A 23,641-nucleotide genomic window follows, 5' to 3' on the forward strand; every position below is an offset into this window, starting at 1 on the left:
GTATTTATACAAATATTCTATTCTCGCACTCAAAAAAATATTTGACCTCCATACACTTTCAACCCCATTTTTACCACCTTGGGGGATGAATTTTCAATAATGCTGAAATAAGTTTTTTTCTCTTTTAATTATATATATATCTATGAAGTTTCAAGTACCTAGCTTAAAATAAAATTAGGACCACGACAAAATTTCAACCCCTTTTTAACCACTTTAGAGGATGAATTTTTAAACACGCTGAAATCACTTTTCATGTATTCTAATAACATGCCTTTATGCAAAGATTCAAGTCGCGCACTTAAAAAAATGTTTAAAATGAATTTTTAAAAACGCTGAAATTACTTTTCTAGTATTTTAATAATATGCCTTTATACAAAGTTTCAAGTCCCGCACTCAAAAAAATGTATGATCTCCATACAACCCCTTTTTCACCACCTTAGGGGATGAATTTTGAAAAATCCCTTCTTAGTGGATACTAACGTCATAAAAGCTACCTATTGTGAAAAATTCAGCTCTAGGTCCAACGGTTTGGGCTGGGCGTTGATTTAAGTGAGTCAGTCAGTCAGTTAGTCAGGACTTTTACGTTTATATAAATAGATAGATTAGATTGCTTGTTAAAATGTATGGATAGGTTGATTAAAATAATAACAGCTAAGAATATAGAATAACGAAAAGAAAAAACCGGACAAGTGCGAGTCGGACTTGCCCACCTTTTTAGTATTCGTTGTTATAGCGGCAATAGAAATACATCATCTGTGAAAATTTCAACTGTCTAGCTATCACGGTTCATGAAATATAGCCTGGTGATAGACAGACGGACAGACATATGGAGGAGTCTTAGTAATAGGGTCCCTCTTTTAACCTTTGGGTACGGAACCCTAAAAAAGACGCGTCATCCATCTTAAGTTTTTCTTCGATATCTCTGCTTTAGAAAACCATTTCTTAAAACGATCTATATAATACTTGTACTCAATTTCAATTTACCATCATTCCTAAATGATAACTCCTATATGATATTATTTAAGTTTAGCCCACACACTGCTGCGCGAATATAAAACTAAGCCAATTACAAGTTTTCCAATATGCCCGGCAAATTATAGCAATGTTAAACTCGCAATAGCCCTTAAACGTGGCTTCTTGCCGAGTTTGCTTCAAATTGAAGTTTGGAGCGCGTACCTATACGTCGCTGTGCTATCTAGCTAGCTACCATTTTACAATATACAGATATTATCTAAAAAATATAACAAGCATCTACATGTTCATATTTATAATTTACACTTCTGCAGGATGATTTAAGAAAAATGCCTGAAAATGAGGGCAACAATTCCCATGTAGGTTTATAGAAACCGGCCAAGTGCGAGTCGGACTCGCGTTCCAAGGGTTCCGTACTTTACACAGTTTTTAATGTGAAACGTGAGTATCTTTAAAAAATCCGTAGGGGTCGGATCAAAAACTAAGTAATTAAGTCCGACTCACACTTGACTGCATATTTATAATAGATTTTGCTGTAATCTATAGGTAAAGAAGTATTTTGTGTAATTATTTCAAAATTTTAGACCTCGTAGTTTCGGAGATAAAGGGATGGTCATACTTTGCCTATTTTCTTAAATAACTTCTAAACTATTTATTTTAAAATTACAAAAAATATATATTTGAGATTCTCACAACGAGCTCTTTCATTTGTCATGTAACACGATATAGTTTTAAAAACTTTATTTTTTAATTTTCTCATTTACAAAATTAGTAGATTTATTATGCTTATCAGGTAACGATAACGATAGGTATGCTCAATCGCATCGTTGTCGTTGTCATAACAACGAACCTTAAAATACGTAGTTTGAACGCGAAAATCCCATTTATTTAACACATTGTAATCATTTTAAAATATCGTGGAAATTTGCTAATTTAAACTTCATAGTATTTTAATTCAGTAAGTATTCCGTAAGTTAAAAGGTTAGTAAGGTTGTGCGGTTGGTATTTACATGTATTTATTATCAAAGTAGTGCGGGTATATCGTAGGTTGAAGTATGTAACTCTTTAGCATGAAACTGGATATAAATAGTCGTCAGAGCTATCTGCTCCAATGTCGAGAGCGTGTTATTCGAGGGTATCATGATTCGCACGTCAGCGTCGCCTTACCCACAGAACAGTTGTTCCGCAAAACAAATGGGACAATAAATAATAATCATAACATATTAAAGCTCAGATATAGTAAGTAATTCATTAAGGAACTTGAGACTCGGGGTCCAAATAAATTAACAGTCTTAAGGCAAATATCTCGTCGCAAATGTGCAAAGTTTAGTTGTAATACCCCGAATCGAGAGTTTAAATGTGTTACTCCTGTGGTATTTGCAGTACGTTCACGTCGCTAGGTACTCTAAGTAGTTACATAATCACATTTTGTAACAAGAAATAAATGTAAAAAAGCAGTCGAAAAACTCCATTACGGAGCGGCATTCGTTTCGCCGCGGTGACACAATGCGCGTTAACCGACAAAATGAGAGCGTCGCAGCTAGTTACGGAAATAAAAGCCGTTATTATGAATCGCGCAACATTGGCGCGGCGGCGGCGGGTGGGGCCAGGTAAACACAGTTATTTGCATTACACGCCCCGGCCCTTGGCTAGGATTTGTGACATCCGCCGGTAAGCTCCGCGAACGCTCTCTCGCACCAACTCTAATTATTGTTGAATTCATTGCGGAGCCGACGAGTCGCGGGAAATTCAATTTTATGTAACAAGATAGCTGTCTAGAACGAGCTCTGTACGTCGTTTAAGAAGCACGTAGCACACAAAAGCATATTCAGAATCGTATAGGTAATAATGTTAATAGGTAATAGATAAATTATATTTAAAATAAGGCCGTTGAGAAAAGGCCAACTAATGCAAATCCCTATAGCCTTAACTGTATATCTAGTTATTTTAAACCACAATAAAAGAACTAAGTAAATTAGTGTCTGAAACACGTCCATGTGGGGGCTAATAACCGTCGGAGTGGCGAGGATAAGTTAAAGTAAGCCGCGTGAGCCGCAAGTGTGCAAGTTAGGCGGTATCGGCGCAGCTAACGTGTTGTGCGCCTTTTCAGCGAACGTCTGAAGCGGCGGCATTCAAAAGCTTAGTTGGCTCAGCGAGACAAAGGCCGCTGACTAACAAATGTTTTGTTGCTATCTTTCATATTATTGAGTTGACTTGACTTTGACATTTGAAATTGGGTTTGCTTAGCGCAGGCTTTATTCATAAGTAGGTTAACGACTTTGTTAATTTAGGTTAAAATATTCACTGCTACTAATAGCGGGGAGTTTACGGTGAGGCCTTTTTATGATAATTAATTTTAATATTTTAAAAACCTATTTTTATAGAATATGGCCATTTGAAGATTTAATTTGATTAAGTAATTTATTATTAAATAATATACGGTTTATTTATCCCTAAAACGAGATATTTAACAAGAAAGATCAAGATGGCGGGACCTTTCTTGTTAAATATCTCGTTTTAGGGATAAATAAACCGATTTCTAATAATAGCTTACGGAGGTACACTGCAGGTACACTATAATTACATACATTTCGCGTGAAATAATGCAAGATTTCGTAGGTCCACCCGCCAAGATGGCGGGACCTTGTTTGTTAAATATCTCGTTTTAGGGAGTGATATACCGATTTCTAATAAAAGTTTACGGAGGTACACTGAAGGTACACTATAAATACATACATTTCGCGTGAAATAATGCAAGATTTCATAGGTCCACCCGCCAACCTGACGTCAGGATGGCGGGTGGACTTTTTTTGTTAAATATCTCGTTTTGTACAGAGGTACACTGGTTTTTATTAAAGGTACACTGAGGTACACTGAAGGTACAATATGTTTATAAATATTTCGTTGAAATCGCAGAGGTCCACCCGCCATCCTGACGCTCACTTTAAAACGACGTCTTTCATACTTTGTTTTAGGAAATGCCATGCAGTTAGTCCGATTATTTGATGGTTTATTTAATATATTTTTCACTTCTCATGCTCGTAAAGTTCGACTTCGTGCGAAGTCGTGCGTAGACGACATAAAGTTGCTTATTATGTTCTAAACTAGAACATAAAGTAAAATCATCTAATACGACCCTTATTGACTTAGCAATAAAGCCCAAAATCAGCCATACAAACTGCCAGCCCTGCCGGCGCGCCCCCGACCGGCGGCGCGCTCCCGACCGGCGTGCCCTGCGCCTCCGTCCGGCCCGAGTACAATTTTCTTTAGTCTTGAGTAAATACGGTAAAATAACCTACAATATTGAATATTTTTGTATATTTTACTCACAATCGAAGTGAAAAGTAGAAGGCATAATGTCCATTTTTATCCTCGACTATGTTGGTCCTCGCGCAATTGCCTCGGGTAAAACATAAAAAAAAATGGATCGCTTTATGCCCTTGTTGTACAATCTTCTATTTTTACATAAAAATATATTCATCATCATCATCATCATCATGTCAGCCGATAGACGTCCACTGCTGGACATAGGCCTCCCCCAAGGCTCGCCACTCCGACCGATCCTGTGCCGCTCGCAACCACCGAATTCCCGCGACTTTCACCAGGTCGTCGCTCCATCTCGTTGGAGGCCTACCGGCAGTTCGTCTTCCGGTACGCGGACGCCACTCCAGAACCTTCCGGCCCCACCGGCCATCAGTTCTGCGAGCAATGTGCCCCGCCCACTGCCACTTAAGGTTTGCAATTCTGCGAGCTATATCGGTGACCCTAGTTCTACTGCGGATATCATCATTTCTGACTCTATCACGCAGAGAAACCCCGAGCATAGCTCTCTCCATTGCCCTTTGCGTGACCTTGAGCCTTCTTATGAGGCCCATCGTTAGCGCCCACGTCTCAGATCCGTATGTCATCACTGGCAACACACACTGGTCAAAGACTTTAGACTTAAGACACTGCGGCAATTTGGACGAAAAGATACTGTGGAGCTTCCCGAACGCTGCCCAACCGAGTCGGATTCGACGAGTGACCTCTTTCTCGAAGTTGGACCTACCTAACTGGACTGTTTGTCCTAAAAATATATTAGTTACAGGCAATTTATGTGGTTTTAAGTGATTATATGTGGTCTTTAATCTTCATTATAATAGTTGTTGCACTATCTTCTTGTGTCTTCTTAAGTAAGAACATGTATTTTAAGTGCCATATTTCACGTTTTTCAGAGCTTCGTTGAGTTCAATTAGACATTGATATGCTGATATGACGTTATACGTTAATATGTATGTAGTTTAGTTTTGTTTGGACTAGTTTGGAGGGTGTTGGCCTTGATGTTCCACGGTGACCAGCCGGATTGGAAGATAGTTAGAGGTGCTGAAATGTGTGCTTTATTTTTACGTGCTTGTTGTATACTGTTTTGTTCGTGTTTTTCGAATTCTTCGCTATTTGACGTAGTTTGTTAGGTTGGAGGGTTTGGAGGGGTCGGCAGTAATTGCTATTGTGGTGTTTGTTTTCCAGTTTGTGTTAATTACAGACTAAGTCACAAAAAGGCAACAAGTCATATGTAAACTAAAAAAAAAAAACACCTCAATACCTACTTACTTGAAACTGTTTTTTTTAACTTCGCAATTAATTTTGTATCAAGCAGAAACGCCCTGCGTACGATGCCAGCTTAGAAAATCAATTCAAAATTGCCAAATTTACTGTCTTGGGTGGGACTTGAACCCACGACCACTGGACTGGCTAATAGGCCTCCCTGAAAGGCCCATATAATTGCTGTGTTGGGCGACGTCTTGGTAGCTCAGATGGAAGAGCACTGGGCTAGCGAACCAGTGGTCGTGGGTTCGAGTCCTACCCAAGAAAGTAAATTTTCCACTTAATTTATTTCTAAGCTTAACTTCGCAATTCTTTCATCAAACCAATTCGGCCCAATAATTTACATACAAGGTCTAGGAGAAAACATTTATATAAAGTCAATTTTTTTATTTTCCTGTGACAAACACTTTTTTTAATATAAGTTTTAAGTGGCGCCAATTTCAAGGTCATTGGCTATTGACAGCATCTTGAGATATTATATGTCACATTATTGAATAATTAAATTCGTGCATTGGATGTATCAATACATTCTAAACTCTAAAGTAACGATAGAAAATATCTATGTAGTCATACTTAAATATTCTGAATAAGAACTTATAAAGGTTATCCATGGATAGTGAATAATCTAAGATAATCCAATTATGGCAGGGATTCAGTGACCCTTAATAACAACCCAACCTTTGGGTCAACTACTTCAAATACAGGAAAACAAAGGGATTTACTGTGACATACTTAAGCGAATTAAAAATGTAGCTACCTAGGAAATGTTTTAACGGTAACAAGGGTCCCAACTTTTGTGTTCCCCTAAAAACTTTAAAAAGAATTAGTAAAGTTGTGTGTGTACGCGCTATCGGAACTCAATCGATGTGCGCGGCACGTCGTAGGTAAAACTCGACAAAAGTATGACAAAAGCACGTATGCGCGTGAACCTTACAAACTTCCCAAAGGACACCGCCGCGTTATTTAGGGGCGTTCCTAAAAGACAAGATGTGTCATCTAGGGCCCAAGGGAATTTACTACGCTTTAAAGCTGGTAATTTGATGTGAGTCTTTCGAGATTTTTCCATCTTCCCGGGTCGTTCTGGGAACGCGGATTAGGCCACGCACGGCACGGCGAGGGCGACGACGCGCCAGATTAATGTCGCGAGCAACGAGCCAAATTTAAAATGTCACGTTCCATTTTTCCAGCCAACAGGGCCCGTTACCGTCACGAATAGTTTACATTTCCGAATGTTCCGCTACCCCTCTGTGGCAGTACGATAAAAACAGCCCGTGAAAATGGGCCAGTTAAGTACTCATTTTATGCAGTAAAAGAAATGGGTCAATTATTTTTTAAGATATTACTAATTCAATTAAATGATTTTGAAAAGTTTATCGCCGCCCTTGGCACATGGTGAACGAGACGCGACGGTCTGTCTACAGGTCACATACAGATGTTTTATCTAAACTGTAGCCAACAAGCCAACATGGAAACGGGTCGTAGGAAAAAAGGCAGTCGTAAAACTGGCGCCCACCAATCTCCAAATAAGGCCGGGCCGGCACCGGCGCGCCGCGCAGCGATGGCCTTGACTCCCGGCCAAATGACATAAGTTAGCCCATGGGCGCGGATTCTTAACTAATCGATACCTAAACACCAAGTGGAGGAACAGAATCGTCGCCGCACCCACGCGTAGCAATTAACTCGATCCTAATTTAGTCACTATTCCATAAAAACACAATTATTCAAAACCGGTGAGTAACGTTTGCAGACAAGAAGTAACATGTTGGAAACAATTTTGGATGGCAATACATTAAATATACTTTAATTGAAAACGCAGAATATACAGATTATTGGCATATATCTAATAAGTGTAATCTAGTTTAACATTGCCAAATAATTTTCTGATTTACACAACGAGGTATGAGGTATCGAGACATACAAATCAAGTTATATCTATCTTTGCCTATATTAACGCAAATAGCAAATTTTCCAATTTTGATATTTTGATATTTCCCTACAAGTAAGACATTCATAAAAGGCCTTATTTTTAATAATTTGACGATAATATGTCGTGCGTGTCCGTAACTCCGTAACAGCCATAAAATTTGCGTGCTGCTGGGAAATGGATGCCACGGATATGACATAAATTTTCAGCTTTTACGTACCCTTGAATTTTGTTAGAATCATATAACTAAGTCTCCATATTATTTCATCTACCGTTTTGCTGCCTGGTTCAATTTTCAATTTATATTTACGATGTTGATAACCTCATTTGCGAAAAGTAAACTACTTGAATAACATTATCACAACCTCAGATTAAATACATTTATTTGTGCCTACTTACACACACAATTACTTTTTTGTGCTGCAATGTATACTGATTAGTCATTGGGTAAGTAAGTACCTAGCTTCTCTCCCATTGTAACATCAACTTAACACTTTAATTACGTTTGATACCTTTTTCAGAGACATTATCCCCATACGGATGCAAACAAACAGGCGGTTAAGATAAATCAGGGACTTTATGGTTTTATGGAGCGCAAGGCTTGCTGCTTGTTAGTTATTTCAAACCACACGTTACATTATGTTAATTATTATACCTATTTTTTTGCATAAAGCCAACAGTTGGTGTTTATTTGGTTAACCTGAAACGACTGAATTTTAAGGTAGTTTAGCCAATAATCTCAACTTACATACGTGCTCCACAGGCCTCACGCCACAAGAGAGATTGGGCTGTAGTCCCCACTCTGACCTAAAGCGCTATATGCAGGTTTCCTCACGATGTTACAGCGTCACCGAAAAGCTAGAGAAAACAAATATCAAATTAACTTCCGGATTGAAATTCGAATATATGTTGTATGTTGGTGACTGTTGGTATTGGTGGCTATGCGTGAATAAGGGTAATGCCAGCACCACACATCGCTGTATTTGGCAAATATTCGTGTTGCATCCTTTGTTTTGTATGTCAAAGGAAAGAGATGCAACATGAATATTTGCCAAATAAGGAGAAATGTGGTGCCAGCATAAAACACTATATTCGTCTCTTGCAAGGGGGGGCATCAATACACTCCGCGGTAGGCTTAGCAATATTAGCATGCGAGGCATTCGTCGTTTCAAGTTCATTGGCAACGAGCCCACGTGCTCGGTGCTCGCCCCCGCTGCAAGGTGATTGCTCTTAAATACAACTTAATGGCGACCTGTACGTCTATGTATGCTACTAATTAGTCGCATTCTGTCTGCCATGTGGAGCACTTGAACTCTGCAACATAAATCCTTACATTAAATGTATTTCAATCATAACATTGCGATACCATCTATACATCGATAGCTACTCGCTTATCTTATTTAATGGTGTTGAATGTTGCTTTATTTTTGCGAGGCGCGTTAATGTTGCTTTTTATTATGATTAGGGTTTGCAAGATCCGCCAATTTTTCGGATCCGGATGTTTCGGATCTTAAAATTTGACGGATCCCATTATGCGGATAATTCAGATAATACGGATCTGTATATAAAAAAAGGTTATGTTCTATAAGGATTTGGTCAAAAAATCACTATTTTTAGTAAAAAAAGTCAATTAAACTCACAAAATGGCATGAAAATGGAGTAAGTTACATTTACTCCTTAGACGAAAAGTTTGTCAAATATGTACCTACTAAAAATAATAGTGAGTAAAAACCATACTGATAAATATTTTGAAATATGTACCTCTTTCATATACCGGTTTGATAAAAATTACACTTATTAAAAAGCTTACATACTTTGAAAGACAGTCAGAAACATTATCTAGCTAATTCATGCAGTCTGCATTACAACGATCTTCTATTATACATATTACGTATGTGTATACAGTACCGACCCACTATGGGGTATGTGTATATATCACCATGTTTTTACGGTATAACTTTTTTTATATATTTGTGAGTGACTTCCACCTCACTGTTTTAGGTAGTCTAGTAGTATTCTTTTGTACGGGCAATAAGAAAAATTGGTTTCGTGTAATGGTTTTTTTTCATAGAGTTTTTTTTTTAAATGTATTGTTAACTTCATTTTTTTACTAGAGTTTTTTAGTTATATGCTGAGTATCCTATTGTAATTCACCGTATTTCATTGCAATATTTGTCATATATTTGTATAAAATGACTAGTCAAATAGGCAATCTACAAACTATAACCTATAGGTATTGTTTACTCTATACAAGCACATACAAAAACACTCAAAGGTGATATATTATTGGCCGGTCCTGTATAACTAATAGAAATCCTGTTAGTTATTGCAAAATAGTGATCAAAGTTTATAAATAAATTTCAAATTTACTTAGTACCACATGTTATTTTCTTTTAACAGTAGATGGGGAACTGACACGACAATACACAAAAAAATCAGTGATAACAAACGCACAAGCACTAATGATATTATAGGTAGATGACCTACAGGCGACTGAGCGAAAGCCTGGTAGAGTCTGTGCGGAAAGAGAAAAGTCGTAGAATGTATGGTTTCCCTTACATTTGACGACTCTTCGCTTTCCGCACAGACTAATAATTACTTTAAACATAACAATAATTACCGTTATTCCAGTCAGGAGGTAGTCAGGTGGCTACTTTATAAACTGTTACTACGGCTTAGTTTAAGCAACAAATACTATTTGTTTTATCAAGTTATCGGGTGATACCTAGCTTGATGTGCTGTAATATTTGAATAAAATATTTTTTAAGAAAGAAAAACCGACTTCAAGGGGGGATGTCGCTGAAAGCTCACTTATTGTTGATGGTGCACTCTTATATTCCAGACAATGAAATGAAAAAGACAGCATATTTTGCTTAATTACGTAGAAAAGGAGGTAAAACAACCCACTTTTCTAGTAGCATTTCGTTTTTGTAAGGGTCGCAGTTCTAACCTAACCTAACCTACTTTTCTGATAGCATTTAGGGTCACAGCTCTAACCTAACCTACTTTTCTGATAGCAGTTCTGTTCTGTGAGAATCGCAGTTCAAAAAACACCCACCCACCTAACCCACTTTACTAGTAGCATTTCCGTGTCCGGGTGTGGGTCCGGATCCGAGTCGAGTCCGGGTCCGTGTCCGTCTGTCCGGGTCCAAGTTTGGGTCAGAGTTCGGTCCGGGTCCGGGTCCGAGTTGGGGTCTGGGTCCATAACGAAGAGAACAAATCGCCAAACGTAAACTATGTGTCATTGAAGAGTTCCATTCTGATCATCATCAGCAGTTCCACTTCATCAAATGTCACTTTTTTAAATGTAAATGCTTGATTTGTTGATGAAAATACAAAAATCACTATATGTATGCCTTTCACATTTGAGGAGTTCCCTCGGTTCCTCGTGGGTCTCATCATCAGAACTGCTTTTTGACAAAAACGGGACCAATCTGTATCTATATACTTAAAATCAAAAAAAGAATTTTCAAAATCGGTCCAGAAATGACGGAGTTATAGAGTAACAAACATAAAAAAAAAACATACAACCGAATTGAGAACCTCCTCCTTTGAAATCTTGAAGTCAGTTAATAAAATAGTACATAAAACATTTGGATGCCAAAATGTACGAAATCATTTATAAATTTCATTCGAAAATTGTTTCTGTCCGTGTTGTCTATGACCATATTGAACGGATCCGTGAGATCCGAAATATTCGGATCCTGTGAGACGTTGGATCCGGATCTTATACTTGACGGATATCCGGATATTTCGGATTTCAAACCCTAATTATGATTAATATCTGGTTTATTTTCTGTAAAACCAGTCACACTGAAAGTATTCTTCTTGGATTGCACGGGCCTATAAATCGCGGTTTTTTGATAGGCTTGCGTGGGTAGATACAACACGTAGAGGCCCCTTGGAGAGCTTTAATGTCATGTAGAACGCCTGCTGGAACCCGTTTACAGGCGAAACAATAGACACCCATGAACCGGTCGCAGCAGGCATTGGGACTATTGTAGAAAAAGTGAACAGTATAACGGTCCAACAGTATTCTTATATTTTTTATTCTTTTTCCCATTTTTACTCGATTGTGGTAGGGTTCTAAAAGAGCGATCGGGCTTCTTAGTTACTGATCTCAATAATTATATTCGGCAGTAGTTTTTACTAATTCCGACTCTTATAGACCATGACGGAAATATTCCTTTTTCCTTGCGAAGTTTTCCTTTCTAACCCAGCCTAAGTCGTCAATTGCCGTCCAGATTTAAGTAATGAAATTATGTGTAATACAGGCAGGACCAGAAATAGGTATGTACGTTGCCAAATCATTTTTAGAAATGCTTTTCTTACTTACACGTATCTTACAAAATGACATTAAAAACAAAACTACAATCATTTAAGACGCACACTGCGGTACTGGGCCGAAAAACGCGATACAAAGTATGGTTAATTACAAGTCTCACTATTTGCAACAGCGAACGTGTAACTAAAACAAAACGTACTTAAGGGGTGTACCGAAATAAAACTAAACTTCAACTGAAAAAAAAACTGATGCAATTGATAAGGATTTTTTGGAATTTAGGATTACTAGAATATGGAGTAGTTTTTTTTAGTATTACATTTTCTGCAGGAGATATAAGCTTTTCCCTAGCGCATTCAGTGGCATCTTTTTACGGAGCTGTTTTTCATATTTGCCTGCACCATCCCAACACCTGCTGGAGTTGTTAAAAATTTTTGTCTGTTTTATCCTTCTCTTTTAATACACTCTTGATTTGAGCGCATGAATAGTCGAGAGAACGGCACTGCAAGACGCATGGTGGTCTTACTTTGCTCATCGTCTATTACAAAATGCGACTTTTTGTACGAAGGAAATTGTATGATTTTCGACTTGGCCCAGAAATTAATAACGCAAATTTTCGGTTACTTTAGCTATCCTAACTTTTGTAAGAATCTATATACTATGTTTCTTTATAGTTCGTTTTACTTAAGCCGCATAAGTACCCCAATTTTTCACGATAAATATAGCGCAATTTCTATCTTTCTGATGGTCCTAGGTCCTAGGTACCTAGGGCCACTTGTTCCTAGAGGTCTGCCGGTTCGAGACCTCTGTTCAAGAGACAACGTACAAAATTATTTATTTATATTATGAAATTCACGAAACTTCGAGGTAATTTTAGGTGTATCGAAAGCAAGCATGGAGGATGTTGAAAATTTTCTTACCATTTGGAAAAGATTAAATTTCAGTGATCTATTCACCGGTGTAACGTCGCGTGGCGTAAAACCAGAATTATTTATATAATTAAATAATAATAATAATATATAATTTAATAATAGGACTTTTAACTGCGGTTAGAAAGCTGTCCTCATCTTGCTTGGAAATAAAATTACAGCCGTTTGAAATTTACAGTTTTTTTTTCGGTATAGGCCTTATACTCAGATACACCCACTTTGGCAGTAGAAAAACGTTCTTTTTGCGATGATACACAAACGCAAACGTTTGTTAAAATTATCAACAAATTGCCGCAGTAAAAAAGTGTCAAGGTATTTTTACGTAAACTCGCAATCAATTTTAATACAAAATACCCTATTCTTTATAGCTTCAACTAATCAATTTTAGTCATTGTGGTTAGGTTTGGTCCAGGGTAATTAATGATTCAGCGAGCTATAAACGAACAAAGCCTATTAGAGAGGTGATCGCTAAACGTCCACTTCGACGGTGAGCAAACACGAAGGCGTCATCCGCCGGGTGGCACTTAGCGGGCACCGCAAGCCTAGCACTCTAATTGCATGCCAACTAATCTGTTTGCGAACGCATCGTATCAGATTTAGGCTACAAATAGAAACTACGCCTTAAATTTACTTGATGGCTGGCCAGATGACTAACCGTGAGTCCTTGAGCAACGCTTTTTATTTGATACGAATGACGTAGTCATAACAGTCTGTTCAACAGACTGAGTAAGAAGGTTGGTATGTATTTATTTATATTCCTCGTTTTATACTTCGTAAACTGTATTGGGGTTTAAGATTTCAGCAAAAAAAATACGAAATAAATAAACATACAAAACACTTCAGTGTCCGTTTGCTATCTGTTTCTGTCAACTGTCAGAAATTCTCTACAACCCCATAATAAATCATTTTTCAACCAAAACTATGCTAACGTATTTTTGTTTTCTGTCCCACCACGTATAACAGCCGTGGGAAGTCTATATGGACTACATAGATATTCGAAACTATGTGTACGACTACAACTACGAAATAAATCGGTATATCTGCACAAAAAGCGGATACAAAATAGGTACCTAAATTAAGCTGATTTGGGATTGTTTCATCGCTAACAAAGTTAAAAGTTAGACAGCCTAGAGTTGTTTTAGTGTTCGTCGGTGCGGAGCGACCGCACGAAAACGTGTCTCCTATAAATATTTATTGATAGACTTATTACTCAAGTCTCCGGCCTGATACAAAATTACACGCTGAGTAATCGAGTGAGTCTCCTCGTCGCGGTCCGTGAATCTGTTTTAAGGGTGTGCTTCTTTGTTTTCTCCCACTTAGGCAGCGTGGCATTCAATTCTTTTGTATACCATGCAAACCGTCGCTAAACAAATCACCTAACTAAACCAATTCCAACTCCAAGCCTAACTAACTGACTACCGAAGCGAGAACATGAGATTATTGAAACAGTTGTATAATTAAATAAGAGGTCAGTAGTTTGCGAAGGTCCTAATTTCAACGCCGACCAAGTTACAATCTTGTTTAATACTGCAATTTGATAGCAGTGGAAACTATTTAACTCGGGCAATATGCAGTGGCTCACTTATAGCCTTGAAGCCGTAATAGCCAAAAGTATGAGTCAGTGCGGTTATTGCAACATCGACCACTGTAACATAAACGCAATGGTCTTTTCTTAGAATAAAACGTGTTCATTTGCTAAATACCAGTACCTACAACACTAGTAGTAGTGTGAATATAGATTAGTAACGTACTCTTGTAATGAGGATTTTTCAGAAAAAAGGACTTTCCGCGACGCACAGCACGACATTCAGCATTAGCACAGTAGGTAATATTAATCCAATCCTTATTAATGTATTTTACTGCTAACTACTGTTATTTTTTCCATTGTACCTTATTTATTCAAGTAATACTGACTGAACACATAATAAAATATAGAAATAAATAAAAATAAATAAATAAATATTAGGGGACATCTCATCAACCTAGCCCCAAACTAAGCAAAGCTTGTACTATGGGTGCTAGACGAAAAGACTTTTTACACTAATTAAATAATTTGCAATTATTTTCTGACTTTCAGTTCACAATTTTTACTGTGTAGTGTTTTGTAAATTAAAATGTCACTAACTACTTATCTCCATTTTAGCTCTCCCCATTGCAAGGCTATTCTCGCAAAAAATAACAGTCTAAAAATCCATTTTCCGATAAGTAATTTCCACGAAGAATGACATTTACATTGGATGCATTAGAGGAGACTAACAATAGAGCCCGTTAACTAGAAAGTGAATCGAGACCATGCCGCGAATGGTCTTTCCGATTGTATCGATCCCGAGCTCGTTACTTCGTTCGTTACTCTCTCAATTACAACCAGACAATTCTATTTTTAACAGCCACTTTAGACTAGCCAGTAGTGATAGCGACCCTGCCTACGAAACTTGTAGTACTGGGTTCAAATCCCGGTTGGGTGAAAATCGAAACAACAATTTGTCTTAAATTTGACACATCTTATTAGTATTGTAATGAATTAGAAGTTAGTTTGGAGATATGCGCAAAAATATTTGATCCTGAGATAGAAAAATATTTGTACCTTCAACCTGTAACTATATAGGTACATAGTCGCCTAATCACCTAATGCCTACTCATAGTACAGATAGCATCAAATATATAATGACGGCCAAAGTGGCCGTAACACACCTTTGTTACCATAGAAATAATTAATGATGTGTTCCGATATATTTAGCGACTTTGGCCGTCACTATCTATTTGATCTCTTCGCTTATTAGTATTATCTTATACCTTTATACGAGCAATTCTTGTATATATCTATCTATCTAAATGCTTATACTGCCGTCTCAAGGAAAAAAACCATAACTGACAAAAAGTAAGTTTCGAGAAAAAGCCAAAAAACTTTGCGCTCCTGTTCAAATAGGTTAAATTCTAAGTACAAAGTTGAAACGTTTGTTAATGAACAAAGTAATAGTGTAGAATTTTTATGCATTATAAATTATTCGATTATCTATTTATTTAAATAAGTTATTTAGAAAAAATAGTTACTACCTCGTAAAACAAATAGAATAAAAATATCTTTACTAAGATTAAATGACATAAGTGCGTACTTATGTTTTTTGTGTTAGTTTTGCACTACGATGTCTAAGAAATAAAAGCACAAGTACACAGTTGTGCTTATGTTACTAATCGATCTAGAAGCTGAAAAAGCACAATTGGGTACTTTGTGGTTTTTTTACTTAGTTAAAGTAATCAAATTATGATTTTTCTCGTTAAACGAATTCATAAAAATACGATGAGGAATCAAAATTATTTATTAAAAGAAAACAAATAAGATACTTTTAGAAATCTTTGAGTAATAATGTAACACAAAACTAAAATTAACCACAATTTGATTGCACTAAGTAATTACTAATTCTTTGAGATACCCATAATAATAGTAATAATGTAACACAAAACTCAAATTTATTAGAATTAGATTCCACTAAGTACAGATGCTTTTAGAGATCTTTAGGTAATAATGTAATGAAAATGAGGTACAATCTAAAGATCGATAATGTCACTACTAGAGGAATTTAAAATAAAAATTGCAAGTGGTAATACAAGAATTAACAAAGGATACATTATCGCAACTCATAAAACAATTACGATCATCGCCAGGTTCAAATCGGAGTATCGTCGACTTACGAAAATTGCTTCCAGAATAAGAAAAAACCAAAAACATAAAGATGTCACACCAGTCATGCTCCGTATTACGAGTTTAGAAAAATTTTGTGGTGGAAATTGGAGGAGTTACGATGAACAACTGAATTGTTATAATTACAAGTTATTACATGACATTTCGGAAGAAAAAAAGGTCTCTCTCTTGATAACAAAATTAAATAGTAACATTTATGTCACATTGCCATTAGGTGCTCCAAATATACCCAACCCAAATTTCGTATTCTAGACAAGCTAAATATAATAGGCTTGAATAAATGTGCCAATTTTCATATGTGCAGGTTATATAAAGGTTTCAAGTTATGAAGGGGTCAAAAGTAGCTCGAAATGGTTTGTGTAATATTACACACGGTTGCTGCTTTTTCTTTTAACTTGACTGGACATGCTGCCGCGTGTCTAGATGTTCCAACTAAACAGCTAGGCGTATCTAGAGAAAATAAAAAAAAGAGCTCTTTTGTATTTGAACCAGGCTGGGGTAGTTTTAAAAAGGCAAATATAACCCTGAAACTGAAACCAAAATTTTTCCCTGCAAAAATGTCCTTTTGTATTAAAATCTAAGGTTGAAACAGAATGCGGAATGCGGACACGTTAACACTTCTCATGTTTTTCAAAATAGGCAGGAGTATTAATACGTGCATACTGCGTCGTACTCGCAACGTCTTCCAAAGGAAAAAAACCGATCAAGCCGCGCGCGCCAAGTGAACCGCCCGAAATCTGTCTTTGAGGAGACCGGAGGGGGCCAACCTACTAGCCTGATAAAGCATAACTGACAACAATGTTTTAGAAATAAACCACAAGTTCACTGTTTTTGAAACCGACACTAAGCAGAAAAAGCATAAGGAAGAGTCATACGAGACAGAAAAAACATAACGTGCAACTTATGTTTTTTAGGTTCCAAGAGTTATGACTAATAATATTTTTTTACTAACAAAAATGAACATTTTTGTCAACTTAAGGGTTTTTTACATAGAAATTTTATGTAATACTAAACTATGGTTTTTCTTCTTATGAAATAGATGTTGGGCTTAAATTCAACACAAAAGGGAAAAAAAACACAAGTCGTCACTTTAGTACTTTTCTGTCTATGAATATATACTTATGCTTTTTCTTTCTCAAAAAGGAACTAACTTTACCAAAATGGCGTGTAGTTATGCTTGTCTAAATCTTGACCTGTTAGAGATAAAGAAATAACTGCTAGATAGAAAAATCACATTTTTCTTCCTGATTTCGAGGGTGTCAATAACTCAATTTCGCAAAAATTGTCACTTATGGTTTTTCTCCTTAAGGCGGCAGTATAGGTTTAGTAGTTCTACTTCTGTATGTAATTTCAGTTTATAGTTTATCAGTTATCAAGAATAAAATATTTGATTCTGATTCTAATTGTATATATATATATATATCGGGGATCTCGGAAAAGGCTCTAACGATTTCGATGAAATTTGCTATATAAATAAATAAAATAAAAATAAAATAAAAATAATTTAATTCAGACTTTCAAAACATCCATATTTTGTTAGTGATACTTAAACTAGGGAACCTATAAACTAAGTGTTAGTCTAATTATAACATTTACAACATTTACATAATTAAGAGCTAGCCATAAAAACAAAAACAAATACAAACAAATACCTACTTACTTACTTTATTAATTTGTACTGCCTATTACAATATTAGCCCAGTGCCTTAATATAGGGCTGTTACTGCTGCCTCTCACTCGTCTCAGCAAAGAGGCTACCCTCTTGCGTCTGATGGCATGGAAGCCATCCGTGTGCGCCTCGGCAAACATGCCTGACGCACTACAGCGGCGAGGCAGCTTGAGCAACATCCTGAAGATATTATTAAACTGAACACGAAGCGCGTTATAAACACGCTTCGTATGCTTCACCCATAGACTGCATGTATAAAAAGATGTACAATATGCTTTAAAGAGTGTGAGCTTAACTTCCCTTGAACATTTTGCAAATCTACGGATGAGCATGTTGCCCCTGATTGCTAAGGCTCTTCTTTCTCTTTCTATATCTAGGTCATCATCCAACTCCTCTGTTACCCAGATATTTAAACTTGCTAACTATTTTGAGAGGCACACTACTCAGCATGATCGTAGGTATACTTTGAGGGTTAAATTTGCGAGCTTTAAAAACCATCATCTCACTTTTATTTGCGTTATACCTAAGACCATGCCGAGCAGCATAGGTCTCACATCTACAAACCAGTTTTCTAATGGAATTGATCGAGGGGCCGAGCAGCACCATGTCATCAGCATAACTTATGTTGTTTACACAAACACCGTCTATATGGCATCCGACATGCATGCTGCTCAACTCCTCAATCAACTCATTAATATACAGATTGAACAGGATCGGAGAAGTTAGTCCACCCTGCCTCACGCCACATTCTAATTTGTACTGGTCAGACCATTCACCTGCCCATCTCACTTGGTTGACCTGATTGGGGTATCAGAACTTCAGGAGGGACACGCACTCCGGTGACACCGTTGTTTTGGTCAGCTTGTCCCACAGCAAGTCGTATACCACCAGGTCAAATGCTTTAGACAAGTCCAAGTAACATGCAAATATTGGCGTGTTCCTATCCTTGTAGTACCTGACAGCTTGCTTAAGGCATAGGATCGCGCTCTCCGTAGACAGGCCTGCCCTAAACCCAAACTGCGCGTCATGTAAGTGTACATGCTTATTGAGATGGTCATTAAGCAAGCTGTCAAGCACTTTAGCTTTATATATATTTAAACTTTATTGCACATAAAAAGTGTACAACAGGCGGACTTAATGCCATTATAGGCATTCTCTACCAGTCAACCATAGGGCTAAACAGAAAAGCGTCAAGGTGGGTGCACTGAGAGAAAAAAACCAATAAATAAACGTAACTTTTGAGCGAAGTAAAACTTCTACATGCATAATATAATAATATGCTTAATTATACCTTATGACTAAATATATATATATTTATATATAATGAAATATATATGGAGATTTTCGGGGGCGAAAAATCGATCTAGCTAGGTCATATATATATATATCTCTCTCTCTATAATACGCGCATTTTTGAGTTTTCATATGTTTTCCTAGCAAAGTTCGGTCTCCCTGATATTGTTTATTAAACACATAATATTGAGTCCTTCACACTGGAGCTCGCCTGGCGTGAAACTTTTGCAATAACCACGAAAACTTAATTAAACAAAACATCGAGTTGAAATTCAAACCCCCCATAGGCGCCGACAGGTACGAATAAAAACAGAGTTTTCGCTCCAATTTTAGAAAAGAGGTCAACGCTCACATTCCGGACGCCGACTTTTAATTCGAAGATTTTTATAGCTTCTGCCGCAACATCCTATAAATTAGCCCCTTACGGAAAAATGGGCATCTGCTTCTCGGGAAAAAAAAAACCCTCCTTGCAAGTAAAAGGACAAAATTTACGAGCCGTGTTACCGTGGGTAGGCGGACTCGCCCACGAGGTGCATGCAAATGGCTCCCTTGGAGTGGAGCGGAGGTTCCAGCAGCCGAGATTAAACAGGACAGATCCCTGGACCAAGTCATCGGAGCTTCGTCTTGCCTTGGGCACTTGTACCTACAATACTCATCAATAAACAGAGGTGTCTTGAATAGGGTTCCCCAATTTGATTGACCTATATTATCTACGAACAAATTAAATTATTTTCTATGAAAATATTTTAATTTGTGTTTTTACAAGTAGACCACTACTATTTATACTACTACTAGCTTTTGCCCGCGACTTCGTCTGCGTGGACTTAGTAACCCCAGCTAGAGTAAGAATAGCGCCTGGAGAAAGTCTTATAGCAATCATTCAATTTGAGCATAATATGCACACAAATATTAGGCAACTCATTTATTATCTCAATTCCACCCAGCTTTTCACCCTCTTAAGGGATGATTTTCGGGATAAAAACTATCCTATGTCCTTCCCCGAGACCCAACTATCTCTACGCAAAATTTTAACTAAATCGGTTCAGTGGTATAAGCGTGAAGAGGTAACACACAGACAGACAGACTTTCGCATTTATAATATTAGTATGGATTTCAGTTTCGACCTATATTATGCATGTAATACGATAAAAAAAATTAAACCGGCCAAGTGCGAGTCGGACTCGCGCACGAAGGGTTCCGTAATCATTACGCAAAAAACGGCAAAAAAATCACGTTTGTTATATGGGAGCCCCACTTAAATATTTATTTTATTCTGTTTTTAGTATTTGTTGTTAAAGCGGCAACAGCAATACATCATCTGTGAAAATTTCAACTGTCTAGCTATCACGGTTCATGAGATATAGCCTGGTGACAGACGGACAGACAGACAGACAGACGGACGGACAGCGGAGTCTTAGTAATAGGGTCCCGTTTTTACCCTTTGGGCTTAGAGATAAATATCTGCAAGCACGATCTTTAAACACGAGGTCGAATGTTTTCTAAATAAATTAGATACACGTTATTCAGCGCTATCTGCATTTTGTCTGTAGAGCTCGAATTAGCTGTGCCCAAGCTAGCTAATGCTAATCTAGCTAATACGACAACCGACATACGAGCATCTGTGGGTATATAAACTTCTAATTAGATGGAGAAAACATGTGCGAGGTAAATGGCGAAATACCAATAAAACCCAATAAACAATTTGCAATCATACGAGTAAACCCAAAAAAAGGTTAATGCAAAATAAACAGTTATGTAATTAAGTTAGCAATGTTAGCATACATAAAAAGTATAAAAACCGAAATGCACAATTCTTCATGTTGAACGAAGACAGGAATTTATAGTAAACACATGAAGATATAGTATAGAAGCAATAAAGCAAGAGGATTCATGAGCATGTCGCGTCGCAGACTTGAGGCGCCGCACGCACATTAAATCTAGCCCACAAGCAGTTACCCAAGTAGTACTTACTTCATAATCTCTTTCTTAAGACGCACTAAGTAACTTTGCCCATTACAGTACGAAAATTACAGCATAAATATACATACCGGTGTTTCTGTGGCGTTATGCAATACCAGTTCATTGGCAGTAACATGTTCTGAGATACCGATCTGCGCAGCAGCTAATGCAATTGATATCAACACACTAATCAGACCACAACCAAGGATTTCTACTTTAACATAATATCAGGTATAGTATACCAATAGTATCGTGTAACATAACATCGTCACAAAAACGAACGCATATCGTTATTGCTTAGTGCAAGCATATTCAGAGCAAGTCTTTTATTTTCAAGTTATCTTAGAATAATATAATGTGTAACTGTATTATAACGAAATATAACGCTTGTCTAAAGTGGAAAGTGGAGCAGCGCCGGTGCACTTTCTCCAGCGCCCGCGCAAATACAGTTTGCACCGAACTCGCACGCGGTACATGCTTACCTATACTTGTCTTATTTGCACCAGTCTACGTAAACTATGCCGCGTAACTCACATCACTAATCTGCAGAGAAGTCGAAAACGTGAAATTAGACATGCATTATGCACTGACATTAGAAATGGAGCTTTAAGTCTGGAACTAATGAACGTTCGGAGAGTGCCACATTGGAGTCAGTTCATATGGAAATTGTCTTAATGACAAATTTAAGCGTACATTTTATATCTAGTTAGGTGCAATTAAGACAATGTAATTCTCTGTGGAATCATGATATTCATGATTAACTACTTTTATAGATACCTACTATTTTATTTCTAAGGGCCTGGCCACATGTACGCGGTGCGACGTCGCCGACGCAACGCGGCGCGTTTTGCGGTGCCGCCGCCGCAACGCAGAAATCTGCGGCGCCGCTCGCCGCAACGCAAAATCTGGCGGTGCGTCGTGCGACGCCGCGCGCGGTACCGCAAAACGGTGCGCGGCGCCGCCCGCCGCAACGCAAAATCTTGCGGTGCGTCGTGCGTCGCCGCGCGCGGTGTCGCAAAGCGTTGCGCGTCACCGCGCGCGGTGCCGCCCGCCGCAACGCAAAAATTTGGCGGTGCGATTTGCGGTGCCGCGTCCGTCGTCGCGGCACCGCATGCGGCGCCGCGCTGCATAAGTAGTAAAGAATTCGACTACCAGTGTTTGGCTGTTATTAAGAAGGCGCAGAAATAAGAAGCAATTGAAAAGAAAATTTTGGGTAAACCCATGTCTTCATGTCATGAATGAAGATGGATATCATTTCAAAAGAAAATACGAGGCATTGAAGATGACTGAAAATAAATTTTATAACTATTTTCGAATGTCTGTGCCATGTTTTGAAGAACTTTTAAGCAAAATATCGCCTCTAATAAAGAAGAAACACATATTTAGAAGACCCGTTGGGCGTCTGGAGATGTTGGGAATAACAATAAGGTAAGAAATCATAACTATTTTTGTATGTAAATTATTTTTATTCTTTAGACCATAATTATTAGGTAATTATAAATAGGTAAATATAAAAAAAACATGTAGGTATATGTCTTTTTGCAAAATCAACATGATATAAGATTGCCTTTGTTAGGTATATAAAATATGTTTATACTTGTGGCTAACTAAATCGACAACTTTTATTTTTAAATCATCATTTTTATATACCTGCTAACATGACTATAATGAACTTTTTTTTTTACATACAGTTTTTTGTATAATTGTTTTACGAAAATCAAAAACTTCCATGAAATTACAGTGGAACCTCGATAAGGCGAATTCCTCGTTAACGCGAAATAAAATGCCAATGCCTTTCCCTTTCCTTCATAGTCGAAAACCTCCATAACTCGAAATATTTAACCTCACAAGACGAAGTCACCAACTATTCCCTTCACGACTATAACTCGAAAAAGATATAAAGATTGCACTTTCTCCGTTTCTACAATTACGCCTCTTTAACACTAATAATTTTTCGTGCGTTTTACCTCTGTAACTCGAATCCTCTTTAAAACGAACAAAAACCCACAAGAACCTCTCTAAGTCGGTGTCCTCTACAAGAGGAATCCTCTTCGTTAGCACGTATTTTTTGGCATTTCCCATGAGATTCGTGTTATCGAGGTTCCACTATATAATTATAACTGTAATCGTTAGGTACAGAAAATCACAACTATGTAGTTTATAATTCTAAAAATAATACCACCACCATTTTACAAAAGCTTAAGTATAATTAAATAATTATACAAATTTGTAATCACAATTAAGTCAACGTTCCATAAATAATAATATACTATAGATAGGTATATATTTTTTTTAAATCAACAATATGGTTCTAATGATTACTCACTAA

The 23,641-nt window shown here is 37.3% G+C and overlaps 1 protein-coding gene and 1 non-coding gene across 6 annotated transcripts in view; one reads left to right on the top strand and one right to left on the bottom strand.

Moving 5' to 3' along the window:
• Positions 1–23,641, bottom strand: part of LOC134740986 (protein muscleblind) — a 496,603-nt gene that overhangs the window by 147,257 nt on the left and 325,705 nt on the right. The gene's annotated exons all lie outside the window — the stretch shown is intronic.
• On the top strand, positions 5,751–5,823 carry Trnaa-agc (transfer RNA alanine (anticodon AGC)). Its single transcript has one exon. It is a non-coding gene; the product is annotated as a tRNA-Ala (tRNA).

Source organism: Cydia strobilella, chromosome 4, assembly GCF_947568885.1.
Source record: "Cydia strobilella chromosome 4, ilCydStro3.1, whole genome shotgun sequence".
In the NCBI taxonomy this organism is placed as follows: Eukaryota; Metazoa; Arthropoda; class Insecta; order Lepidoptera; family Tortricidae; genus Cydia; species Cydia strobilella.